Source organism: Protomyctophum bolini, assembly GCF_963924005.1.
Source record: "Protomyctophum bolini genome assembly, chromosome: 20".
Classification (NCBI taxonomy): domain Eukaryota; kingdom Metazoa; phylum Chordata; class Actinopteri; order Myctophiformes; family Myctophidae; genus Protomyctophum; species Protomyctophum bolini.
This window is the reverse complement of record NC_137881.1, coordinates 1,812,071-1,835,362: the sequence shown is the minus strand read 5'-3', so window position 1 is coordinate 1,835,362 and position 23,292 is coordinate 1,812,071. Positions and strand designations below refer to the sequence as shown.

At 40.2% G+C, this 23,292-nt stretch overlaps 1 protein-coding gene across 1 annotated transcript in view; it reads right to left on the bottom strand.

Annotated features, from left to right (window-relative positions):
• Positions 1-23,292, bottom strand: part of ctsz (cathepsin Z) — a 471,668-nt gene that overhangs the window by 63,813 nt on the left and 384,563 nt on the right. The window lies entirely within an intron of this gene.

The following is a 23,292-nucleotide window of genomic DNA, read 5'->3' as shown; positions in this document are numbered from 1 at the left end:
CGCCAGTGTGGACATACTGGTGTGACTTCAGATTACTTGAAACATTGAAACTCTTGTCACAATGTTGACAGTGGAAAGGTTTTTCTCCAGTGTGGATACGCTGGTGTGTTTTCAGGGAAGATAATGCAGTAAAACTCTTGTCACAATGTTTACATTGGAAAGGTTTTTCTCCAGTGTGGACACGAAGGTGACGCTTCAGGACAGTAGAGTTTCTGAATCTCTTGTCACAATGTTTACATTGGAAAGGTCTTTCTCCAGTGTGGATACGAAGGTGTGTCGTCAGATTACTTGAAACATTAAAACTCTTGTCACAATGTTTACATTGGAAAGGTTTTTCTCCAGTGTGGACACGAAGGTGTCGCTTCAGGAGAGTAGAGTCTCTGAAACTCTTGTCACAATGTTTACATTGGAAAGGTTTTTCTCCAGTGTGGACATGAAGGTGTGACTTCAGATTACTTAAACTTTTGAAACTCTTGTCACAATGTTTACATTGGAATGGTTTTTCTCCAGTGTGGACATACTGGTGTCTGTTCAGTTCATCTGACCTACTGAAACTCTTGTCACAATGTTTACATTGGAAAGGTTTTTCTCCACTGTGGACACGAAGGTGTGTTTTCAGGTTAGATGATGCAGTAAAACTCTTGTCACAATGTTTACATTGGAAGGGTTTTTCTCCAGTGTGGACATACTGGTGTCTGTTCAGTTCACCTGACCAACTGAAACTCTTGTCACAATGTTTACATTGGTAAGGTTTTTCTCCAGTGTGAACAGGCTGGTGTTTCTTCAGTTCACCTGAACTGCTGAAACTCTTGTCACAATGTTTACATTGGAAAGGTTTTTCTCCAGTGTGGACATACTGGTGTCTGTTCAGTTCACCTGACAGAATGAAACTCTTGTCACAATGTTTACATTGGAAAGGTTTTTCTCCAGTGTGGACATACTGGTGTCTGTTCAGTTCACCTGACCTGCTGAAACTCTTGTCACAATGTTTACATTGGAAAGGTTTTTCTCCAGTGTGGACATACTGGTGTCTGTTCAGTTCACCTGACCTGCTGAAACTCTTGTCACAATGTTTACATTGGAATGGTTTTTGTCCAGTGTGGACACGAAGGTGTTGATTTAGGTTACCTGACCTACTGAAACTCTTGACACAATGTTTACATTGGAAAGGTTTTTCTCCAGTGTGGACACGAAGGTGTTGCTTTAGGTTAACTGAATAGTTAAAACTCTTGTCACAATGTTTACATTGGAAAGGTCTTTCTCCAGTGTGGACACGAAGGTGTTGCTTTAGGTTAACTGAATAGTTAAAACTCTTGTCACAATGTGTACATTGGAAAGGTCTTTCTCCAGTGTGGACATACTGGTGTGACTTCAGATGACTTGAATTTTTGAAACACTTGTCACAATGTTTACATTGGAAAGGTTTTTCTCCAGTGTGTACACGAAGGTGTGTCTTCAAATTACTTGAATCCTTGAAACTCTTGTCACAATGTTTACAGTTAAAAGGTTTTTCTCCAGTGTGGACACGCTGGTGCTTCTTCAGGGAACCTGAGTAACTGAAACTCCTGTCACGCTGTTCGTCATCGTCTTCACTGGTCTTTTCCCAATCATCACTGTCTTTAGTGACTTCAGTGTCAGATTCAAGTTCAACTTCAACCTCAGAGCAGTGGGAAGATATGTCTTCTTCATCATAATTTTCATCATCACCTTTCACTGCTAGTAATGTCAACGTTGACCCAACAGGTTCCTCTGGTCTTGGAAGTAGTTCCTCCTGTTCCTCTTTAAGCTCCTCCTGTTCCTCTTTAAGCTCCTCCTGTTCTTCTTTAATGTGCTCTGGTTCCTCCTGGAGCAGACTGGGGCTCCTCTCCTGTTCTTTACACACAACCATGTGCAGGATGTCTAGGAGCAGAAACATAACATGATGGTCAACACTGGATTCCTAAAATGTAAATCCATTCTTCTTCCATTTTCCATGAACAAAATTAGCTATTACCTACCAAGATAAGATTGGCTACACCGTTACCAACTACAGGTTATTACGGTTTTGAAAGTTTTAGCAAAATACATTGTTTCTTCAGAAACAATATTTTCTAGTTTGCCATTGTTACTGTTCAGTGAAAATAAGACATTGTGGCAGCCCCACAGAACAGAACATATTAAAGAAAGGAAGAGAACATGAAACTTACTGAGGTGTGGCTGGTCTTCAGCTTCCTGTTTAATAGAGACGTCTTCAGCTTCCTGTTTAATAGAAACGTCTTCAGCTTCCTGTTTAATAGAAACGTCTTCAGCTTCCTGTTTAATGGAAACGTCTTCAGCTTCCTGTTTAATAGAAACGTCTTCATCTTCCTGTTTAATAGAAACGTCTTCAGCTTCCTGTTTAATAGAAACGTCTTCAGCTTCCTGTTTAATAGAAACGTCTTCAGCTTCCTGTTTAATAGAAACGTCTTCAGCTTCCTGTTTAATAGAAACGTCTTCAGCTTCCTGTTTAATGGAAACGTCTTCAGCTTCCTGTTTAATAGAAACGTCTTCAGCTTCCTGTTTAATAGAAACATCTTCAGCTTCCTGTTTAATAGAAACGTCTTCAGCTTCCTGTTTAATAGAAACGTCCCTGGCTGAGTCTGGAGAGTTCATCTTCACCTGGGAGTGATGCATGCAGGGTATTGTAGTTCTTATGAGTCTGGAGAGTTCGTCTTCACCTGCAGTCTGGACTCCGGTCTGAAATCAAGTGAATAAGGAAGGACTTTAATAACTGGAGACCTATAGTCCGGCAGCCAGGGGTGTGGAGTGGGAAATGTGTTTTTATTGGCCTAAAATATTGCCTATATACTTAAAAATACTTAGATTAATGAGTCCACTTGCTGACCGGATGTCAGTATTGACCAATGTATTTTATAAGGTTTTATATGTGACCATACCATTACCTATATACGGCAAGATGTCCCAAAACAAACTGGTCAGGCTACCACTTGGCATCACTCCCAGAACCCACCTCACCCCTGCCCATTTCCATATGCTGCTGCTGGAATGGCCTACAAGATCCACTACACCTTAAGATGCCCATGTACCTGTCTAAATACTTCCTTAATGTAAATGAAGTCCACAATCTCAACACCAGAGGGAGTTCAACAAACCACATGCAACCCAGATTCGGCTCAAACAATGGATTTTAAATTAATTTAGCTCCTATGCCACTGAAATGTGGAACGCCCTACCAACAGCAATTAAGAAATGTGAATCTCAAATTCCTTCAAAACCTGTGGGCGTCTGCAGTTCAAAACTGTCTCGCATTTCAATGGCTTTTCATGCGTCCCGTAAATTGAGACGTTGTCCCGCATGATGATAGTTTTCGAATGTGCGCTTTATCTGTGGGTCTGTGGGAGAGCAGCGGAGCTGCAGAGGCTGTCATGACAGGGCCAGGGGGCGGGCCGTGACTGTGTGTGTGTAGGTAGGTATGATTGGCTGTCAATCAAACAGCCGGGCAGAGAGGGGGAAATCAAATCATTGTGGTGCGGATAGTTTAGTGAACACCCACCAAAACAAAACAGCACACGAAACACAGTACCACGAGTTAGTGTCTTAGCTAAAACATGGAGGACAAAGGGGAAGAAAAGTAAGTGCAGTTAAAACAAGCACAGGGAAACTATTTATCCGTGGGTGAAGAAGCCATGCAGTGCAAGGCATATTGAAAGAGTCTTCTGTGACATTTGTAATTAGAGTCGTTTCTCAGTGACACACGGAGGAGGTGAATAACGACGTGAAGCAACCATAGAGTATATATACAATAGAGAAGACACCCAAGTTCTCCTCCCGTCCACTTGCATTGAGTTGCTCAGAAGCGCATGAGGCGAATCCACTCCTCCTTCCGGTTTAGGAGCAGTGTGCATGAACGCGCGACGACCGACACATGAACTAGCATCGTGCGTGTGCGTGCTACTCGTGGTGAACGCGCATCGCTATGTTGGCAGCAGACTCGTCTTAACCTGACACTGCCAGCTGGGGGCGGTATTGGGTAGAAAGCTTTTTGGATCGGGTCCGCGTCAGGTATAGGCCTTTTTACAGTCTATGCCATAGATGGTATAGGATCGTCTGCCCCCCCAGTGTTTTCGGAAAGGAAATATAAAACCATAGCTGTTTTTATCATATTAGCATTTTGAATAGATTAAGAACATGGATGTATCTGATTCTTTAAATTCGTTATTTTTATACACCTCTATGAACTGTTTACACACCATATAATATAATATTAATGCAATAAACTGAAGTTCATTCCAACTTGTGTTATTGTGTGGTGCAGTGCTGCAGTTGAATATTTGCTTTTAAAGGGACTTTATACTTTTGCTAATTCACATTTAGAAGAAAGTGAAAATATAGGCTACATACATTTTACAAATACACTTTACCAATGACAATGTAGAACAATTTTAGCTCTGAAGAACACTTTAAGCCTGCATGGCAAATGCAAGGTCACAGCACCACTCTAAACTATTAAATAATAATGCTACAGATCTCTAATAAAATGCCAAAATACAATAAATGATGGGTTCTTTTTCATAGCACTTGTAGCACTATGAATGCAAATATAATAAATATTAAATATGTATCAGACAACCAACAAATGTAATACAAACTATATATTTATATAACAAAATAATATTTAAAGTGTGACAATATTGTCACAATTGTAAAATTGTAATTGAAAAAGAATGTCAATATAGTTTAAAAAAGAGCACTTTGACACTTGTCATGCCAATTTGCGCACCACTATGAGCAATGACTTTTTAGACATATTACTAACAAAAATACCAAATCGTACATGATCTACTGCTTGACCAGACAGATATTGTTTTTGGTTCTTTAGACAATATGAACATATTCCAATATCTGATATGCAGAATAAATGCTGCGTAGAAATGTTTAAAAGAAAACGTTAAATATTCTGATAGTAAGCATTGCCATAGCATCCCATCAGGAAGGAGTACCTTGGATGTACAGTATTCCAGTCCCACTGTTGTTTATCCAGTGTGAATAATAGATTATTTTAAAAATCATTGCAATTTGATCTGTGACTTTTGCAGAACCCAATGTTTTAATTCAGAGGTTGGTTTAAAATGAAAGCATTTTGATTATCTCGGTAAGCACATCATCACGAATCTGGGTTATTATTGTGGTTATCTTAGCACTTCATCATGGATTCCTTGGGTGAAATTCCCAGTTTTACACTTCACATGTGACATAGAGAAATTCTTCCTTGATCTCCACCTTTTCTTAACTGCACTTTGTCCAAACAGAATAAATGTAATTTACACACTTAACCATAATTTGATTTTAATTGGAAAATTGATCATTTTCAGTGTTATGGAATAATTTAACCATTGATTTTAGACTGTAAAGAGACGGCACTGCACAGAGCTCCACGACCACCAGTCAATCATTCAACCTCTGCCCAGGGATGGAGGCTTGAAGACGGGGTAGATGGAGAGACATACGCCTGGCAGAAAATGACTTTCGCCTACTTGTAGGTTATCAAACCATGTATTTATATCAGTAAATAATCATGTTGATGCTAAATCAACATTAACATTTCATGTACAGCTGCTATTTAAAAAAAAAATTAATTCGGACTCGGGAGTTCTACAGAAGAAGCCTATGGTAAGTGAATGGGAAGTCCCTGGCAGTCAAAATGACATAAGCGATCTTTATAATCTTAATACTTGGTCACAAACCAACTATTTTACAAGAACAATATTGATGTAACTAGAGATTAGACAAATTATCTATATTTTATATACACAGAATAATAAGTAATGAGCAAAAGTCCTAATGCGACATTTCCTGGTTTTAATGCGGTCGGTCCCTCAGCGCTCCACTCTGGGGCAGAGCTCAGAGAGCTGGCTGAAACTTGCTGGAGTGGGCGGAGTCTAGTGCGCGTTCATGTGTTTGAGGACCAAACCTTACCAAACTGCAATACCTTCTTCGGCCACTATGTCCATTGCGCTTCAGGATTTCCTCTGGGTGTCTTCTCTATTGTATAATAACTCTATGGAAGCAACGTGTTGATCAAAAGGAGGATTCACGGGGCATGGACACGTCTGTTCAAGAAAACCAAAACAAGAACAAAAGGTAACAGCAGCTGAAATAACTAGTGTTTACCACACAGTTCAACTGAGAGACTTTCAGACTTGTAATGGACAACATAAACACCTAAAAGGTGTATATCCTGGCTGTGCTGCTATTGTAGAGAAGTGTGTTTACAGTTTAATTTATTATGAGTTGGCTCCAATGCTGACCATTTGGTTTAATTTATTTTATCTTTTATTTATTTTGCCTGTATAATTTCAAAACAATTTGCAGTAGTTGGCTTTGTGAGGAGGAGGATACTTTGATAAAGTAAACATTTATTTATTGGTTCCTTATTGGTTGCCTTCACAATCAAATCAAAGCCCCTTGGTTGGTTGGTCTAGTTGTATTGGTTGGTCTAGTTGTATTGGTTGGTTGGTGAATTGTCCAGTTGTATTGGTTGGTTGGTTGGTTGGTTGGTTGGTCTATGGTCCTGTTTGTCCAATAATAGTTCATTTAAATGCATTTCTGTTAAGTTTATTTTATTTGCATAGTATAGTTCTATTATAGTTATTATCATCATAGTCCTATTATGTGCTACTGCATCAACCAGATGACAAAGCATAGATATGCTATGTGAGGGGCAGAATAGAAATGTCTAATTGAGGAATAGAAATGTTATTATTTTTGTTTTCGTATACACATTATTCACGCGAACGACACAACCCCGCGTGTGTCCCACATTGTCCCACACAAACACACTCTTTGCCTCACATCTGGTTAGTTGGGATCTGGTCACCCTATGCGCCACCCTTAACCCTTATCCCTAAACTAGGCATACCATATTCTGAATTACCAAAAAGAGGAGACATGTGCGCATGCATGTGTGCATGCATGTGTCGTGCACGTTTGAATTAAATTAATTTGTCAAAAAAGTTTGGCTCCTAAATTTGATCAAATATGCTCTATATTAGTTATGTATTTATTTAAAGCAACATATGGACCCAAATGGACAATTTTTCAAAATAGTAAAAAATGGCGAATACGTTTAGGCTAAACGTATTCGCCATTTTTTACTATTTTGAAAAACATTTTTAAATAGTTCAAGCCGATCTACATCTACACGTAGTGAGCTTGTAGATCAGCTATTTGAACGATTTGAAAAGGTTTTTTATCAATAGTAAAGAATAGCAAATTAGTTTAGGGATAAGGCAGATATACATAGCCCGTAGTGAGGGGAAAAGGGGGACAGTTTTGAATTGCAGCCGTGTGTATAGCGCTCTTAAAACAAGTTACAATACTATTACTGCTGCTAGTATTAACTACTGCTTGTTTTTAACAAGTTACAATATTATTACTGCTGCTAGTATTAACTACTGCTTGTTCTTAACAAGTTACAATATTATTACTGCTGCTAGTATTAACTACTGCTTGTTTAGGATCATTTATAACCAACAAGCAGATATGAGAGAAAAACTCGTCGTGTTGTTCCATGTTAAAAGACGAGTCAATAATATAAAAGATAAATGTAGTAAAAACAAGGTGAATCAGTTCATCTTACCTGCTGTGTTTCAGGGTTGAGCTGCTTAACGAACACACTGTTTTCAAACCTTTTAGTACTATTATTAAAGTGTTTTCTAACGACACTGCTAACAGGCTAACAGCTAGCTGTGTGTGAACGCTCATAGGACTACTGTGCAAGGTATGTGCACATGCGCACTAGCCCTGCTGCAGAGCCATATAAAGTGAGACAGAGTTACGACAACTCTGTTCACGTCACGGCCCGGGGCTTCAGTCCAATGGCGGCTCTTCTACATAGACTTATATTCAAAAGGGACATCCGAGAGTTTACGCCGTAAACTTTACGGAATGCATTGGAGTCTATGGGCTCGCGCGAGAACATGAACCACGTGACCAGGCTTTTTCTGCCCCCTCAATGTCGTAACTCTCTCTGTGGCTCTGCCCTGCTGGAGCGTGCACGGTGCACGTACCATAAAGGGTCACTATGGGGAGCCATAGTACAGTGTAACACAGTGAGGAGCAGCTATGGAACCGCTATAGAGCTGATTACTCTCCCATAGAGATCTATTCAAATAATATTTTAATAGATCTCTATGGGACATAAATAATATTTATATCAATTATTCTGAGCCTAGAATCAATCAGTCATGACCATAACACCTCTGATTCTGAGAAAACAAACAAACAACAAGATTGCATATAATTAATATATGATTCACTTAATAAATGCTCTTTGTTTAGCGTCTTTCATTTTCATTTATTCACAGAATCAGATGTTTTATGGTCATTATTCACCAGGATCCTGGAAGGCTTGATTGTAGGCTTAAAATAATTTATATAAATATTTGAATGCATTTAAATATAGGCCTACATATTTTTTAAATAAATGTATAACAAAATACATTGGAAAAACATGGTTGAGTCGCATGGAGGAGGGTGTCTGTTGTAAGACGCAGAAACACCCAACGATCCCAGGTTTACAACACTGATGATGTGTCCAAGTTCATGCATCAGTAGATGTTTAATTAACTGTATCTGCTGCTGCTTTGTGTATCCTGACTCAGACTGTGTTTAATTAACTGTATCTGCTGCTGCTTTGTGTATCCTGACTCAGACTGTGTTTAATTAACTGTATCTGCTGCTGCTTTGTGTATCCTGACTCAGACTGTGTTTAATTAACTGTATCTGTTGCTGCTTTGTATATCCTGACTCAGACTGTGTTTAATTAATTGTATCTGTTGCTGCTTTGTGTATCCTGACTCAGACTGTATGCCAACTGCAACATGGAGAGACGTCAAGGCAGAGACGCTTTGCCTGTTAGAGTAAGCATGTTTATTTGTACAATTCAACAAGGAAGGCAGTGTGCTTTACACACACAACATCTGGACGGAACCCCTTTTGGTGTTTTAAGCATTAGGTTATACTTTAGCTATTGAAAAACAGCAGATCTACAAGCTCGTACGAGTGCCGCGCTACAAGCTTGTAGATCTGCTATCTTTGAATGTATATTCTTTCACAGCAAACGTTTTTAACTCTAATCTTTGCTCCTGGGGGGTCCCTTGAACAACATATTTTCAGATGGTGGTCTAAGGGTTAAGAGCACTGTAAAGGTTGATGCATTCCCAATAAAAGGACATTTGATTTAGAATAGAAAAATAAGAATAAAAAAAAAAGCAAACTGAATACAGACAAACCTCAGTAAAAAGAAGCTGTAAACAGAAACGTCTTGGGCTTTGACTTCAAACAAAGTGTTGTAGATGTGACAGGAGTTGGGTTAGGTACAACATAAGTAAGTAAGTAAACATTGTTTACTTACTTTATTTTTTAATTCAAGACAAGTATTTAATCTAGGGATGGACAATATTTTATCAAATCAGAATGGGCCGATGTTGGCCTTAAAATGCAATATTGGTATTGGCCGATGAGTTAAAATAAAAATACTACATCGAAGCTGTTTATATTCGGACATGGGCTAACATTTCAAGTAGTATTTGGAATAAAATCCACTGTTTTCCAGAATGTCAGTTTCCCTCTTGACATTCAATAGATGCTGTGGTTTTTTGTGGCCAGATGCAATTTCCTGGGGTCTAGTAGGACTATAGAAAACAATAATTAAGAAATCGCTGTGCAATTTGGTAAAACAAATACATTTACCCTCTTGTTCGAATGTACAAAAAAACGCCAAAAAAACGCTAAAAGTGTTTAAACTAAATAAAGCAGAAAATGAAAAAATATTATAACACTCATCTTTTACTTTCTCTAATAACCTAAAACATGAACCTTAGTTGAAAAACAACCAAAGTTGTCCTTTAAGGGTTTAACATGAGGAGAAAAACATCAGGAGAATGGAGGCCTCTATTGACAGGATTGATTGAATAGTTTATTAGACATGAATGTAAAACAGCAACAGAGTTCAGTCAAACACTGATTCCAAAAGGGAGAACACCAAAACAGTCCTTGCGGTCTTGTTTCCATTCAGGTCCTATGCAATCAATTCATAATAGCAGAACAACAAAATCACACTTTGTGTCAAGTGAGGGGTGCTCTTATCACATCATACATCACATTCCATGCTCAGCCAAACAAATTATCACAAATGTCAGTCCGGCCAATCACTTTTGGCGTCTTCACTTATTTTGCCCTCACAATTATATCCTCAATATGTACATCAGCAAATCAAATCATCGCTATGGGATGATGATCAGCCAATCAAATCATCGTGTTTGTGTTCACACAAAGACAAAGCCCAATAGGAGGAGCTAGCGCCCCTCAACAAAAAATCAATATCATCAAAAACAACAAAATATATCATTACAGGAAATAATAAAACACTAAACGTACAGAGGTAGAAAGTTAGGAGGGGGCGTGGTCACCTGTTTAAAGGAGAAGTGATGATTTCCTCTCCATTGGGCCTGCTGAAAGGTGGAATTTCAGGCCTCTTTTAAAATATGTAAGTGATCTGCATTTTTTGAGGGAAGGGCATTCCATGTATTAGGGCCACAGAAGCCAAAAGCAAGTTCAGAGCTAACTTTTGGTACCTTGACTTTGGGGGAACTACTTGACCAGGTGCGGGTGTACTTCAGAAAAGATTTAGGACAATCTCCAAGCATGGCTTTATACAAGAACAGGTGCCAATGCAGTTTCCGTCACTCTGTCAGGAAGGACCATCCAACCTTTTTATATTATATAAGATACAATGGTGAGTATCATAGCTATCACCTGTAATAAAGAGTCGAGTCGATGAGTGATAAACAGAGTCTATGGATTTAAGAGTGGATGCTGCTGCATGTCTATAGATTATGTATCCATTATCCAAGACAGACAGGAACACATAGTGGAAACTTTTATTTTTTACCCCATGGTGTGAATGCAATGGTGTCTTAAGCAAGTGACCTGAGTTATTTAAACTTAGGTCACACCGTTTAAAGTGGACATCTATTTTATTGTGGACACAAAGGTGTGACTTCAGGGCACTTGAAAGTGTGAAACTCTTGTCACAATGTTGACAGTGGAAAGGTTTTCTCCAGTGTGGACACGAAGGTGTGTTTCCAGGGAAGATGATGCAGTAAAACTCTTGTCACAATGTTTGCATTGGAAAGGTTTTTCTTCAGTGTGGATACGCTCGTCTGTTTTCATGGATGATAATGCAGTAAAACTCTTGTCACAATGTTTGCATTGGAATGGTGTTTATCCAGTGTGGATACGAAGGTGTGTCGTCAGATTACCTGAAACATTAAAACTCTTGTCACAATGTTTACATTGGAAAGGTTTTTCTCCAGTGTGGATACGGAGGTGTGTCGTTAGATTACCTGAAACATTAAAACTCTTGTCACAATGTTTACATTGGAAAGGTCTTTCTCCAGTGTGGACACGAAGGTGTTGCTTTAGGTTAACTGAATAGTTAAAACTCTTGTCACAATGTTTACATTGGAAAGGTTTTTCTCCAGTGTGGATACGAAGGTGTGTCGTCAGATTACTTGAAACGTTAAAACTCTTGTCACAATGTTTACATTGGAAAGGTTTTTCTCCAGTGTGGACAAGAAGGTGTCGCTTCAGGAGAGTAGAGTCACTGAAACTCTTGTCACAATGTTTACATTGGAAAGGTTTTTCTCCAGTGTGGACATGAAGGTGTGACTTCAGATTACTTGAACTGTTGAAACTCTTGTCACAATGTTTACATTGGAATGGTTTTTCTCCAGTGTGGACATACTGGTGTCTGTTCAGTTCATGTGACCGTTTGAAACTCTTGTCACAATGCTGACAGTGGTAAGGTTTTTCTCCAGTGTGGATACGCTGATGTGTTTTCATGGAAGATAATACGGTAAAACTCTTGTCACAATGTTTGCATTGGAAAGGTGTTTCGCCAGTGTGGACATACTGGTGTGACTTCAGATTACTTGAAACATTGAAACTCTTGTCACAATGTTGACATTGGAATGGTTTTTCTCCAGTGTGGACATACTGGTGTCTGTTCAGTTCATCTGACCTACTGAAACTCTTGTCACAATGTTTACATTGGAAAGGTTTTTCTCCACTGTGGACACGAAGGTGTGTTTTCAGGTTAGATGATGAGGTAAAACTCTTGTCACAATGTTTACATTGGAAGGGTTTTTCTCCAGTGTGGACACGAAGGTGTCGCTTCAGGACAGTAGAGTTTCTGAATCTCTTGTCACAATGTTTACATTGGAATGGTTTTTCTCCAGTGTGGACATACTGGTGTCTGTTCAGTTCATCTGACCTACTGAAACTCTTGTCACAATGTTTACATTGGAAAGGTTTTTCTCCACTGTGGACACGAAGGTGTGTTTTCAGGTTAGATGATGAGGTAAAACTCTTGTCACAATGTTTACATTGGAAGGGTTTTTCTCCAGTGTGGACATACTGGTGTCTGTTCAGTTCACCTGACCAACTGAAACTCTTGTCACAATGTTTACATTGGAAAGGTTTTTCTCCAGTGTGGACATACTGGTGTCTGTTCAGTTCACCTGACAGAATGAAACTCTTGTCACAATGTTTACATTGGAAAGGTTTTTCTCCAGTGTGGACATACTGGTGTCTGTTCAGTTCACCTGACCTGCTGAAACTCTTGTCACAATGTTTACATTGGAATGGTTTTTGTCCAGTGTGGACACGAAGGTGTTGATTTAGGTTACCCGACCTGCTGAAACTCTTGACACAATGTTTACATTGGAATGGTTTTTGTCCAGTGTGGACACGAAGGTGTTGATTTAGGTTACCCGACCTGCTGAAACTCTTGACACAATGTTTACATTGGAAAGGTTTTTCTCCAGTGTGGACACGAAGGTGTTGCTTTAGGTTAACTGAAGAGTTAAAACTCTTGTCACAATGTTTACATTGGAAAGGTCTTTCTCCAGTGTGGACACTAAGGTGTTGCTTTAGGTTAACTGAATAGTTAAAACTCTTGTCACAATGTGTACATTGGAAAGGTCTTTCTCCAGTGTGGACATACTGGTGTGACTTCAGATGACTTGAATTTTTGAAACACTTGTCACAATGTTTACATTGGAAAGGTTTTTCTCCAGTGTGTACACGAAGGTGTGTCTTCAAATTACTTGAATCCTTGAAACTCTTGTCACAATGTTTACAGTTAAAAGGTTTTTCTCTAGTGTGGACACACCGGTGCTTCGTCAGGGAACCTGAGTATCTGAAACTCCTGTCACGCTGTTCGTCATCGTCTTCACTGGTCTTTTCCCAATCATCACTGTCTTTAGTGACTTCAGTGTCAGATTCAAGTTCAACTTCAACCTCAGAGCAGTGGGAAGATATGTCTTCATCATAATTTTCATCATCACCTTTCACTGCTAGTAATGTCAACGTTGACCCAACAGGTTCCTCTGGTCTTGGAAGTAGTTCCTCCTGTTCCTCTTTAAGCTCCTCCTGTTCCTCTTTAAGCTCCTCCTGTTCCTCTTTAAGCTCCTCTTGTTCTTCTTTAATGTGCTCTGGTTCCTCCTGGAGCAGACTGGGGCTCCTCTCCTGTTCTTTACACACAACCATGTGCAGGATGTCTAGGAGCAGAAACATAACATGATGGTCAACACTGGATTCCTAAAATGTAAATCCATTCTTCTTCCATTTTCCATGAACAAAATGAGCTATTACCTACCAAGATAAGATTGGCTACACCGTTACCAACTACAGGTTATTACGGTTTTGAAGGTTTTAGCAAAATACATTGTTTCTTCAGAAACAATATTTTCTAGTTTGCCATTGTTACTGTTCAGTGAAAATAAGACATTGTGGCAGCCCTACAGAACAGAACATATTAAAGAAAGGAAGAGAACATGAAACTTACTGAGGTGTGGCTGGTCTTCAGCTTCCTGTTTAATAGAGACGTCTTCAGCTTCCTGTTTAATAGAAACGTCTTCAGCTTCCTGTTTAATAGAAACGTCTTCAGCTTCCTGTTTAATAGAAATGTCTTCAGCTTCCTGTTTAATAGAAATGTCTTCAGCTTCCTGTTTAATAGAAACGTCTTCAGCTTCCTGTTTAATAGAAACGTCTTCAGCTTCCTGTTTAATGGAAACGTCTTCAGCTTCCTGTTTAATAGAAACGTCTTCAGCTTCCTGTTTAATAGAAACATCTTCAGCTTCCTGTTTAATAGAAACGTCTTCAGCTTCCTGTTTAATAGAAACGTCCCTGGCTGAGTCTGGAGAGTTCATCTTCACCTGGGAGTGATGCATCATGGGTATTGTAGTTCTTATGAGTCTGGAGAGTTCGTCTTCACCTGCAGTCTGGACTCCGGTCTGAAATCAAGTGAATAAGGAAGGACTTTAATAACTGGAGACTTATAGTCCGGCAGCCAGGGGTGGGGAGTGGGAAATGTGTTTTTATTGGCCTAAAATATTGCCTATATACTTAAAAATACTTAAATTAATGAGTCCACTTGCTGACCGGATGTCAGTATTGACCAATGTATTTTATAAGGTTTTATATGTGACCATACCATTACCTATATACGGCAAGATGTCCCAAAACAAACTGGTCAGGCTACCACTTGGCATCACTCCCAGAACCCACCTCACCCCTGCCCATTTCCATATGCTGCTGCTGGAATGGCCTACAAGATCCACTACACCTTAAGATGCCCATGTACCTGTCTAAATACTTCCTTAATGTAAATGAAGTCCACAATCTCAACACCAGAGGGAGTTCAACAAACCACATGCAACCCAGATTCGGCTCAAACAATGGATTTTAAATTAATTTAGCTCCTATGCCACTGAAATGTGGAACGCCCTACCAACAGCAATTAAGAAATGTGAATCTCAAATTCCTTCAAAACCTGTGGGCGGCTGCAGTTCAAAACTGTCTCGCATTTCAATGGCTTTTCATGCGTCCCGCAAATTGAGACGTTGTCCCGCATGATGATAGTTTTCGAAAGTGCGCTTTATCTGTGGGTCTGTGGGAGAGCAGCGGAGCTGCAGAGGCTGTCATGACAGGGCCAGGGGGCGGGCCGTGACTGTGTGTGTGTAGGTAGGATTGGCTGTCAATCAAACAGCCGGGCAGAGAGGGGGAAATCAAATCAATGTGGTGCGGATAGTTTAGTGAACACCCACCAAAACAAAACAACACACGAAACACAGTACCACGAGTTAGTGTCTTAGCTAAAACATGGAGGACAAAGGGGAAGAAAAGTAAGTGCAGTTAAAACAAGCACAGGGAAACTATTTATCCGTGGGTGAAGAAGCCATGCAGTGCAAGGGATATTGAAAGAGTCTTCTGTGACATTTGTAATTAGAGTTGTTTCTCAGTGACACACGGAGGAGGTGAATAACGACGTGAAGCAACGTGTTGATCAAAAGGAGGATTCACGGGGCATGGACACGTCTGTTCAAAAAACCCAAAACAAGAACAAAAGGTAACAGCAGCTGAAATAACTAGTGTTTACCACACAGTTCAACTGAGAGACTTTCAGACTTGTAATGGACAACATAAACACCTAAAAGGTGTATATCCTGGCTGTGCTGCTATTGTAGAGAAGTGTGATGAATTCCTGTTCTGTTCTTTAACTACATAGAAGTGTCTATTTGTTTGTCTCTAAATGTTTTGATGAATTGAACAATGTGGACCCTGTTGTAAACAAGTGTAAGGCTTAATTGGGTCGTCCACTCACAGTTAACAGTCTTTGTATTGAGTTTGTGCTTGAAATGTACTGTAATTCTGCAAACTGTTAATAAAGATTTCAATCAATCAATCAATCAATGTTTACAGTTTAATTTATTATGAGTTGGCTCCAATGCTGACCATTTGCTTTCATTTATTTTGCCTGTATAATTTCAAAACAATTTGCAGTAGTTGGCTTTGTGAGGAGAAGGATACTTTGATAAAGTAAACATTTATTTATTGGTTCCTTATTGGTTGCCTTCACAATCAAATCAAAGCCCCTTGGTTGGTTGGTCTAGTTGTATTGGTTGGTCTAGTTGTATTGGTTGGTTGGTGAATTGTCCAGTTGTATTGGTTGGTTGGTTGGTTGGTTTATTGTCCTGTTTGTCCAATAATAGTTCATTTAAATGCATTTCTGTTAAGTTTATTTTATTTGCATAGTAGTTCTATTATAGTTATTATCATCATAGTCCTATTATGTGCTACTGCATCAACCAGATGACAAAGCATAGATATGCTATGTGAGGGGCAGAATAGAAATGTCTAATTGAGGAATAGAAATGTTATTATCTTTGTTTTCGTATACACATTATTCACGCGAACGACACAACCCCGCGTGTGTCCCACATTGTCCCACACAAACACACTCTTTGCCTCACATCTGGTTAGTTGGGATCTGGTCACCCTATGCGCCACCCTTAACCCTTATCTACATCTACACGTAGTGAGCTTGTAGATCAGCTATTTGAACGATTTGAAAAGGTTTTTTATCAATAGTAAAGAATAGCAAATTAGTTTAGGGATAAGGCAGATATAGCCCGTAGTGAGGGGAAAAGGGGGCCAGTTTTGAATTGCAGCCGTGCGTATAGTGCTCTTAAAACAAGTTACAATATTATTACTGCTGCTACCCAGCTAACATTTCCCCGCTAGCTACCGCCTCCCGCTGTCGCCTTCACAGCGCAGCACGCCCGGGCTGACTTGGACTTCCCCCCGCTGTCCCCGCGTCATACGATCGATCTCAGTTACTTTTTAATGCCTCGTGAATTTACAGCGATTTACAGCCCCTCCTCACGCTGACGTAAGGCTTGCCTCCCCCGCCCGACTCTCTCTCTCTCAGACGAGGATGTGCATTATTATGTATAAATATTTTTTTTTTTAACTATTATTGAATATAATTAAGTGGATTCTTATTCTACTTCTTATTCTTGTGGCTATATTTATTATTATTATTATTATTATTGTTGTACCTTTAGTTCAGGCTAGCCTGGGGCCGAGGCTTTACCCGGCATGCATTGCAGTGTTGTTGTTTTTGTTGACTGGTGAATGAATCGACGGCAGACGGCAGAAGACAAGACTGACCAACAAATGCTTATATTAGTTATTATTACACAGTTTTTCTCCGGAGAAATTCAGTTGAAAGGTCAGTGTATTTTTATATCTGATATATACTGTGTGTAGTGTAATTTCACGTGTTAGAATCGTTTCGTTTCCTAACGCTAGCAGAGGGAATAGATTACCGGTGTATCCGATCCGGTAGCTATAGCTAGCTAGCTAGCTAATCTATTGTCTGGACGGGGGTTATAGCAAACGTATAATTCATGCTATTTTAACAGGCTTAAAAACAGCTCCATTGGAAAGAAAGCGAAAGCTGTTGCAGCTTAAGCGTTATGGACGGTGTTTTATATTATTTCATTTCACAGACAAACAAGATGACGTTCCAAGACCCAGACTGTGGAGCCTGGGGAAACAAAGCATCCTCATCAGAAGTAAAATGGTTTAGTAGCGAACAATAATAATGTATCATGATGTTCTTTTCTAACGTCTTCTTATGTTGATAAAAGTCCACAATTATTCGAATTGGATAAGATTTGATACGTTGCTTGTGTATAGGCTACATAAACAGCATTTTTGCTGTAAATCACATTTTTTGTCATTCTTTGTTCAAGAACTTGCACCATGAAACGCATTTTCTAAAGTAAGTATAGGCCTACTGTGATGACTGTGGACTTAAATATCAATGCTAATTTTAATCTTTATTAAACTGCCCTGTCTCTGCTCTGTCTGAACAGTTATTTGGTGGGAACCACTGAATTAAGTAATTACTTTTTGAAACAACTGAACGTTTTTTACTGAAAACAAATTTCAATTTTGTATCTTTGTCTTTGTCTAAACTTCTCAGGACTGGAACCCTGCGTTCTCTACCACCCTGACCTGGTTTCTACTCCAGTTACATCATGGCAACAACAACAACAGCAGCTACATAACAAGGTTAAGCCATATATTTTGTGTAACGTCTGTATATATTGGCCTTTGGATCCTGCTGAAAATAGCCGATCTACAAGCTCTCTTGCCTCAAGTTTGAAATGTGTACCATTGTTAATTTGTTACCATCATGACATTTTAAATGACTGAGGTGTAGAAGGTGGTAGGTAGGCCTATTTCAGAATGCCTGAATTTACACTTGGTTGCATGGTGAAAATAGTCGATCTACAAGCTCACGTGTTGTGAGCCCTATACAAATGCAATCCATATCAATTTTGTATTTGATTTTGTTCAAATTACAGATGAGGAGGTCACGTGGAGATGATGGTGATGGATAAATAAAATGGATAATAATAATGGTAAGAACATTTTCACATTTTGTCACATGTCACATTTTAGCACAGGAATAGAAATGAGAAAATGGCTGGGTTTTACCCACAGGGAAACTGTTAAGTCATGGATCACAAGCCAGAGAAATGATTAAGGTGAAAATAATTTATTTAATTAATTCTGTGATTTCAGACGAGCTTTCGCTGGAGGAAGACCTATCGACTTCAAATGCAACCTCTGCTCTACCACCAGTCGGGTTTCCCTGACCCTCTACTATATGCAACATCCAGACCTCAAGGAACGCACCCAGCTTTCCGTGCTCGGACATACAGACACGGGGACATACACACATTGCTACGCTCAGAAACTCCTGACTCCACTCAGAAGAGAATTGGTGTTTTAAAGACTTAAGCACTTAAACTTGAGAACTGATATGTCTTCTAAATCCTCACAGATTTTAATTAAAACGTTTGCAGCAAAAGAATATATATTTACAGATTTGTGACACATTTTCACGATGTTTCAAAATTAGCAAACTCGTTTTCAACAGCTTACAGCTTTTTAAATAATGGTTAAAGTGGCTAAAACCACTGGATCTTGGACTTCAGTGACAGGGACCTGGGGTCTGAGAGCCGGAGACGTTGGACAGGGTGCATTTTGGAACTTCTGCTGGCGGCCACCACCAGTCAGGCTTCATAAAGGAAGGAAACGGACAGGCATGGCAGGCAGCTCATCAAACGGTGGTCCGTGGCTCAAATGCTGAATAACTTTGGCATGAAAAGGGTTCAAACCCACCGCTATAGGGTTTTCCAAATGGACTCTTGAATGTATGCTGCACTATTTCTTGCTCAAAAGGTGAATCTCGATTGTGTGTTCTGTTTATTGCTGTGTAACTGTTTTTGCAACATTACTGGGCCTACATAACTAACTCCACACAGAATAGACTTGGTGTTTTATAGAAATTAAACTTGAGAACTGATTCCACAAAATGTCTTCTAAATCCTTGCAGTTTTTAGTTAAAACGTTCACTGTGTTTGGGCCACATTTTCACGATTTTTCAAAAATAGCAAATCTACAAGCTCGTGAGCCAACAATGATGGTTAAAGTGTTTGAATGGTATGACTGTTTTCTTGTATTCTAAACTTGGTTGTTTACATATTTTTTCTATGTGCCTAAATTATTTCATTGTAACCTTTTTTTTTCCTAATAAAGAAACAAAATTAAGTATACATTTGCTGCTTTATTATGTTTCTATAAATATGTGGGAGGGAGGTGAGCATGGGGGAGGAGGGGTGCGGGTTCGCAATATATATGGGGGGGGGGGGTGGTGTCATAAGACAGCTCCACGCTGTCCTGCTGCTGCCTTCGGTAGCTGACGTTCGAGTCGCGGCAGAGAAGCGGGGCGCCGGCTACACGCGCGTCGGCGCGCACGGCACACGCTGATCAAGAACGACGCGGCCACATCGTGCGACGCGCCCGGCGGAGGACACGATCGGCGGCGCGCGGCGACCGCCTCCCGCAGGCGGCGCGCCATGACTTGCTAGCTGGGTAGTATTAACTACTGCTTGTTTTTAACAAGTTACAATATTATTACTGCTGCTAGTATTAACTACTGCTTGTTTAGGATCATTTATAACCAACAAGCAGATATGAGAGAAAAACTCGTCGTGTTGTTCCATGTTAAAAGACGAGTCAATAATATAAAAGATAAATGTAGTAAAAACAAGGTGAATCAGTTCATCTTACCTGCTGTGTTTCAGGGTTGAGCTGCTTAACGAACACACTGTTTTCAAACCTTTTAGTACTATTATTAAAGTGTTTTCTAACGACACTGCTAACAGGCTAACAGCTAGCTGTGTGTGAACGCGCATAGGACTACTGTGCAAGGTATGTGCACATGCGCACTAGCCCTGCTGCAGAGCCATACAAAGTGAGACAGAGTTACGACAACTCTGTTCACGTCACGGGGCTTCAGTCCAATGGCGGCTCTTCTACATAGACTTCTATTCAAAAGGGACAACCGAGAGTTTACGCCGTAAACTTTACGGAATGCATTGGAGTCTATGGGCTCGCGCGAGAACATGAACCACGTGACCAGCCTTTTTCTGCCCCCTCAATGTCTCAACTCTCTCTGTGGCTCTGCCCTGCTGGAGCCTGGAGCGTGCACGGTGCATGTACCATTAACGGTCACTAGGGGGAGCCATAGTACAGTGTAACACAGTGAGGAGCAGCTATGGAACAGCGATAGAGCTGATTACTCTCCCCCATAGAGATCTATATTACATACATATTTCTTTAAATAAATGTATAAAAAATGTTGGAAAAAAATGAATGGTCGATTTTTTTTTCCAGTGAGTCCAGAAAACCACGCACACTTCTATGTTCTATACTGTGATGTCATCAAAGTCTATCTTCACTAAATCATTTTAATATAAACTATATATAGTTTATAGTATAGTATATAAACCATTTGATGAATCACATCAACAAATCTCACCTGCACAATATGTTGTTGTTCCAAATGTGTTGTTTTGTCACAACATTTTGACACAGGTCGGTTCTTTATAAACGGGCATTTATTTCAGGCATTCTTCTCATCCCTCCGTGCATTCCGTGAGAACTGTATGTTCACACAAAAAACAATAAACACATCAATAATCAACAAAGTGCATCACAGTACATAATATTGATCAAACAAAAATAAATAGCCTGCATTATTCATTATAACATTATTCTGCCCACTTTGACAGGCTGGGATGGCTTAGGGTCGACGACAGAGTACAGCATCTTGCAATGGGTCTGGTCCACAAGATTCGATACACCACCAAGATACCCATGTGTACCTGTCTAAATACTTCCTTAATGTAAACGAAGTCCACACCCACAACACCAGAGGGAGTGCAACAAACCATGTACAACCCAGGTTCGGCACAAACAAGGGACTAAATTATTTTCGCTCCTATGCCACCAAAATGTGGAACGCCCTACCAACAGTCATTAAGACATGTGAATCCCTTGACTCCTTCAAAACCGCTCTCAAAGGGCACCTACGGACGGCTGCAATTCGAAACTGGACCCCGTAAAATCTGAATCCCCCCCACCTTTCCCCCTCACTACAGTATATGTATATCTTTTTCCTTTTTGCTTCCTATATGATGAATTCCTGTTCTGTTCTTTAACTACATAGAAGTGTTTATTTGTATGTCTCTAAATGTTTTGATGAATTGAACAATGTGGACCCTGTTGTAAACAAGTGTAATGCTTAATTGGGTCGTCCACTCACAGTTAACAACAGTCTTTGTATTGAGTTTGTGCTTGAAATGTTACTGTAATTCTACAAACTGTTAATAAATATTTCAATCAATCAATCAATTAAATTCTCAAAGGTAACAAGACAACTCACCCTTTTTGCATCTTCAAGTGAGTTGTCTGGACACATCAGTTCTGAGGCTGAAATGGTGGGAGTGGCCCTCATTTATCAATTGAGTGTAAAATCTGCCCCAAATTCGAGTGTAGGTTTCGTAGTATACTCACGTCGCCACGGCATCTCACAACGCCTCACAACGCCAGGCGTTGTGAGCTTGTAGATGGGCTGTTTTCACTTTGTTTTCCCCCTCTTTCTTTATATTATTTAACCAATGTTTCACCAGTTTCTATATATAGTTCATTACTTTTGATGCAATAATTGGTTTTTGCCTTTTATTTCCTTTCTTTCTTATTTCTGAGCCCTTAAATGGTCCCTTAATTAATTCACTGTCATCTGGGGACCCCCTCAAAGCCATGTGGGGCCCCTGGGGGGGGGGTCCCGACCCACAGGCTGAGAACCACTGTTGTGTTAGTACAGATATGTAACTCGTCTCAATCTCCAGCAGCAGCAGCGAGGCTGCTGGGAAAGATTAACCGTCCAGAAACACACTTTGAAATGCCACCGCGGACACGTAGGGAACCACTCCCCTTTTCAGGGGCCAGGAATGGTTCGGTCCTCTCTCCAGCTCGACGCCTATTGGCCGAGACCTGGACATGGTCAGAGATGGGTGTAGAGAGAGAGAGAGAGAGAGAGAGAGAGAGAGAGAGAGAGAGAGACGACATTGAGGGGGCAGGAAACTGAGCTCTGTCCATGCAGCCTGGATGGAGAGGGACGATCTGGAGTTGGAAATACATTGTTTTCAACGAGGGGCGGCGCAAATATCAGCACTTTTTGTCATGTGTGCAACGTGACAACTGTTTTAAAGTATTGTACAGTGACTACTAAAGTCTCTGTAATGTTTATGTTGTACTATTACTACAAAACGATCTAAAATAAAGGGATTTAAGATCATTAAAGCCGGGCTGTTGCCCTGAGTCCAGTACATTCTGCCAACTTCCGTTCTGCCAGGACTTTGTCACTCTTCGCCAATAGAAGTCTATGTAGGAGAGCCTCCATTGGACTGAAGCCAATAGAAGTCTATGTAGGAGAGCCTCCATTGGACTGAAGCCAATAGAAGTCTATGTAGGAGAGCCTCCATTGGACTGAAGCCAATAGAAGTCTATGTAGGAGAGCCTCCATTGGACTGAAGCCAATAGAAGTCTATGTAGGAGAGCCTCCATTGGACTGAAGCCAATAGAAGTCTATGTAGGAGAGCCTCCGTTGGACTGAAGCCAATAGAAGTCTATATGTAGGAGAGCCTCCATTGGACTGAAGCCAATAGAAGTCTATGTAGGAGAGCCTCCATTGGACTGAAGCCAATAGAAGTCTATATGTAGGAGAGCCTCCATTGGACTGAAGCCAATAGAAGTCTATGTAGGAGAGCCTCCATTGGACTGAAGCCAATAGAAGTCTATGTAGGAGAGCCTCCATTGGACTGAAGCCAATAGAAGTCTATGTAGGAGAGCCTCCATTGGACTGAAGCCAATAGAAGTCTATGTAGGAGAGCCTCCATTGGACTGAAGCCAATAGAAGTCTATGTAGGAGAGCCTCCATTGGACTGAAGCCAATAGAAGTCTATGTAGGAGAGCCTCCAT